Raw genomic sequence first — 5,513 nt, 5'->3', positions numbered from 1 at the left:
TCCGCAAATGAGGTTATGTTTTCACCACTGATGGTTTGTTTGTGAGTATGTTAACGGACATATTTCCAGGAAACTTCCAGGAGGGATGTGGGTCCGAGAAGAATCCACTCACCTTTGGGATTGCTTTTTGACTGTAACATTGCAAAGTAAGACATTTTTTTAACTTTTGAGTAGATTTTCGGAAATTCTTGACATTTCACTCATGTCAGAATAAAACACTGAAAGCATTGATGTTAACTTTTTTTTTTCCAGAAATGGCACAAGAATCAATTGCAGTGATTTGAAATGAAGAATTCTGTATCAGGTTCTATCATGACTCGTGTATCAGTTTTGAGAACAGATGAGAATTGGTTGAGAACACAACATAAATCATTCAGAGGTAAAAAAAATCATGTACATTGTCTTTACCCTGCTGCAATATAGATAGATAGATAGATAGAATCCTTTATTAGTCCCACAGTGGGGAAATTTGAGGGTTTTACATCAGCAGCGCAGGCACAGTGCAACAAGAACAAACGAAAGAGCAAAACAACAAAGTAAGAAACAAAAAACAACAATGAGCAACAAGAAAAAGTAAACAGTCAAATAAGCAAATAAATAGTAAGTAGTAGAACAACTGAACAATACAATTAAATAATTAGATAATTAAATTAAATAATTAAATAAATTAAATTGCAAATATTGTGTTGTGTGTTAATGGGGTCACAGCTGGTTATACAGTCTGACAGCAGCGGGAAGGAAAGACCTGCGATACCTCTCTCTCACACACCGGGGGTGAATCAGCCGGTGGCTGAAGGAGCTGTTTAGAGCTGCCAGGGTGTCCCGCATGGGGTGGGAGGAGTTGGCCATCAGGGAGGATAGCTTAGCAACTATCCTCCTGTCTCCTACCACCTCCACCGTATCCAGTGGACACCCCAGCACACTGCTGGCCTTTCTGATGAGTTTATTAAGTCTCTTCCAGTCTGCTGTCGAGATGCTGCTGCCCCAGCAGATCACTCCAAAGAAGATGGCTGATGCCACCACCGAGTCGAAGAAGGTCTTCAGGAGTGCTCCCTGCACACCAAAAGACCTCAGACTCCTCAGCAGATAGAGTCTGCTCTGTCCCTTCTTGTAGATAGCCTGTGTGTGATCAGTCCAGTCCAGTTTATTGTTTAGGTGAAGACCCAGGTATTTATATGATCTCACAATGTCAATGTCCGTTCCCTGAATGTTCACTGGTGTCGGAGGAGAGTGTTTACTCCGGCGGAAGTCCACCACCAGCTCCTTGGTTTTTCCAGAGTTGATCTGGAGGAAGTTCCGCTGGCACCATGTAATGAAGTCCTGGTTCAGTTCTCTGTATTCCCTGTCATCACCGGCGGAAACGATTGCAGAGTCATCAGATAATTTTTGCAGGTAGCAGTTTGTAGAGTTGTATGAGAAGTCCGATGTGTAGATGGTGAAGAGGACTGGAGCTAGTACGGTTCCTTGTGGGGCCCCCGTGCTGCAGGACACCAGGTCAGACTCACACCCCCGTATACGCACATACTGTGGACGGTTGGTGAGGTAGTCCAGGATCCATGCTGTGAGGTGGTGGTCCACTCCGGTCTGCTCCAGCTTGTCCCTCAGAAGAAGAGGCTGGATGCTGTTGAAGGCACTGGAAAAATCAAAGAACATGATCCTCACCGTGCTTCCAGCCTTTTCCAGGTGAGAAAGGCATCTGTGTAGCAGGTAGATGACAGCGTCGTCCACCCCGATGCCAGACTGGTAGGCGAACTGGAGCGGGTCCAAAGATGAGCTCACCAGGGGGCGTAGGTGTACAAGGACCAGCCTCTCTAGCGTCTTCATCAGGTGGGATGTTAACGCCACCGGTCTGAAGCTGCTGAAGTCTTTGGGTCGCGGGGTCTTTGGGACTGGTATCAAGCAGGACGTTTTCCACAGCTGTGGTACCCTCCCCAGCCTCAAGCTCAGATTGAAGACGTGCCTCACTATCCCACACAGCTGGGCTGCGCTGGACCTGAGGAGCCTTGAGCTGATCCCGTCTGGACCCGTGGCCTTCCTCACCTTCATCCTGCTCAGCTCATTCCTCACCTGGGCAGTTGTGAAGGACACGTTGGGGGACGGGGGCTGGGTGCTGTGGGTTGTTAGGGTGGGGGGCGGGGGAGAGGGGGGGGGGAGGCAGTCCACAGGGGGTTGCAGCAGCAGAGAGGACTGGATGGGGGGAGGGGTGGGTGGCTTATCGAATCTGTTAAAAAACAAGTTCAGGTCATTCACCCACTTCTGGTCCCCCATAGGCTGTTGGTTGGGCCCCTTGAAACCAGACATGGTCTTCAGGCCCTTCCAGACCCCACTGATGTTTTTCTGCTGCAGCTGCTCCTCCATCTTCCTCCTGTAGACTTTCTTCCCGTCCCTTATCTTCCTCCTCAGCTCCCTCTGTCTTATAATGAAAAAAAGCTTCAAAACGTCTCAGTATATAGGATCATATATCGAAAGAATCTTCTTCCCTTTGTCCTAAAACAGCAATGATGAGGTTTCACTCACTGGATCTGACTCTGACCTCTGCAGATAATCAGATCACAGCTTCAGTGACCCAAAGAGTGTATTGTCATTTCATTACAAGAAGTGGAACATGTGAGTGAAGAGAGGAAGTGAGGGCAACAGAAATGAAAACAAATCACAGTCACTTTATTAAAAAAACAAAATGATGCTGCCTTTGTTCTGAAGTTTTTGGATTATGTTTGAAAAGGCTGTGTTGTTTTGTTGATCAATGGCAAACGGATGTCTGTGTAACACCAGAAAACAGATAAAGATTTAAAAAAAACAAGTAATATGTGTGTTTTTCCCCCTGAAAACACCAAAACTTCTTAATGACTTTATTCTGACCTTGTCAAAACTTCATTCTATTCTAAGCACGGATATTTACAAGCTCTTACTACACCTGGTATGAGCTGGTGTTCTATCTGCTCATAGGAATGCTATTACTGAAAAGAAAACGAGCGATGACATTTTGTTAAATGGAGTTGAGTCCTAAACTCTTAAATGAACAACACTCATTTTTCTTTACTTCTCCTTTTCAGATGCAGGTACAGAGGATTAAAACATGGCTGGCCTGCATCTGATATTTTGTATTTTTGCACCAGATATATGGAAACAAGAGCTGCCATGTCAGAACCTAATCGATGCAAATTAAACAATGTCCTGTGACTACGACATGACGGCATCTTCAATACATTCACCTTCTGTAAGTATTCTCCTTAGGTTAATAGCACAATTATAGCAGATAAATATTGATGAATGCGTGATGTAGGTTATATGACTGTAATGTACATGTACAACTAAAATGGCTTATGTTGAATATCTGCTTGGAGAGACTTTCTGTAGCGGACACTGTGGGCCACGGAAAATCAGTATTAGATAAAGGATTTTCAAATGATTGTCCACAAATTGAGGGCTGGTGTTATTTCTGAATCTTGCACACTCATTTTGAATAAATGTCGAATATCCCTGAGTCAGAAAATTAAGTCTAAGTGAGATGACCGGCAGAGTGCAAATGAAAATGGCCTAACAATCAGCCTGCATGCTTTCTGGCTGCTGGTTAGATTTTTCTGCCATGGTAGCCCTAATAGAACAGAAAACTGTAATGAGAAAAACCAACAGGAGAAGGTTAAAATGTGACCCACTGGGGGGGAAAGAGGCTCAATCAAAGGCTCCAGCTTTTTTTGAAAGTTGTGCAGAACACGTAATATGTCATTTTCACAAGGTTCCTAATAGTTGTAGCTGAAGACAAGGGCTATGGCACTGGTGGTTAGTAAGAGCTGGGGGTGCTGAGAGAAAGTATAGGTAATCACATCCTATTTCTCTCAAATTAAATGGTCAACATTTTATTCCGCAGCAGGCATTACATTTGGCTTCAGGGGCTTTGAAAGCTGATATTTTTAGACATATCTAACCCAAAACTGCCACCATAAAATCCATGATTCTTTCACTTAGTTACCCAATATTATTTTCATCTTGTTCAACATTTGTGCACCTGCGGCCCCCTCAGTACCCAGACTTACAGCACCCTGGCAACAAGGTAAGTAAAGCAGGCAACTGCCTGGACCTCAAGCTGCAACAAGGCCCCCTACCACTTAGTTTCTGCCAAAACTTCATAATTTTAGAAGTCCACTTGAAGACCCATCAGGCGTCAGTCATGATGTGTCGCCCCGATTTTGCAGAATATAATTAAAATCAAACTTGGTGGGAAAATGTACACTTCAAATAACCATCATTGTGAAAAAATGATTTGACCTGTATTTTTACTTTTTAGATTGGCTCACGTCCCCCCCACAGGGAGGTGGGATTGATGACCTGTACTGCAGCCAGCCTTAGGGTGGGGATTGAGATGCTGTTGCTTCGTTGTTTGGGAGCCATCATGTCGTCCATCTTTATCTACAGTCTATGATTTGCATTTAAACTTTACTAGTTTACTATTATTTATGTCTATGCACAGTATGACCTTTGTTTGTAATTTTGATTAAAATTATATAAAACTATAAGAAATCGTTTTCTTTTACCCAAAGTCCATTGAAGCGCTCCTGATAGCCCGTATTCTCTCTCTCAAACTCATGCATACACGCACATTTTGAGTTTACACACGCACACACACACACACACACACGCACACACACACACACACAAACACACACACACACACACACACACACAAACCCCTTTTTTTCAGGTTACCACCACACTAAATAATCGGCCGGACAGTTGTTAATGAGTTCACAGCAGGTTGGCCAACATGGATTAATGCATTCATTGTTTTGCCCTTTTGATCATTGTTGTGCCCACAAGCACTCAATGACACACACACACACACACACACACACACACACACACACACACACACACACACACACACACACACACACACACACACACAGACACACACACACAGTATCAACATGGAGTGTGTGTTGCTCCCGCAGCTCCACCGCTCCTGCGTCAAGACATGCTCTCCATCTGTGTCCAGTGCCGGGATTAGAAGCTGATTATCCTCTTAGCTCTAAATGGCCCCACGTTCCTGCACCTCGCTCTCCACCTCAGCTTCTGTCTGAGACTCGGACCGGAGCGTGACACGAAAGCGAGATCCGTGCGTAAAAACATGCCGGTGCCCACCGTCCAGTGGCTTTAGTCGTTACGCATTACGCGCGGATCGTCGGGACAGCCCTCTCTCCGTCGTGTGTCTCCGCGGGGGGACAGTGTCTGGCTGTCTGTCCTGTGAGCTACCGTGTCCAACCCACTGATCTTCTGCAGACCGTAATCTCATCAGTGTCACCCCGGAGCTGCCCTTTCCTCTCGGGCACGTCTTGCCCGCCCTGAGGTTGCTGTTTGCGGCCAAATATTTGGATGAGAGACCGGCTTTTCTCACAGTGCGAACTTTTTGTTTTGGAACAGCAAAGGAATCCGTTCCATCGACAGTTCCAGGCGCGGTTGAACGTGTTGTAAAATGAACATTTGACCGTTGTTAAACTTTCGATCTGAAGAAAGAC

Source organism: Limanda limanda, chromosome 5 (assembly GCF_963576545.1).
Source record: "Limanda limanda chromosome 5, fLimLim1.1, whole genome shotgun sequence".
NCBI classification, from domain to species: domain Eukaryota; kingdom Metazoa; phylum Chordata; class Actinopteri; order Pleuronectiformes; family Pleuronectidae; genus Limanda; species Limanda limanda.
This window is presented reverse-complemented; position numbering follows the sequence as displayed.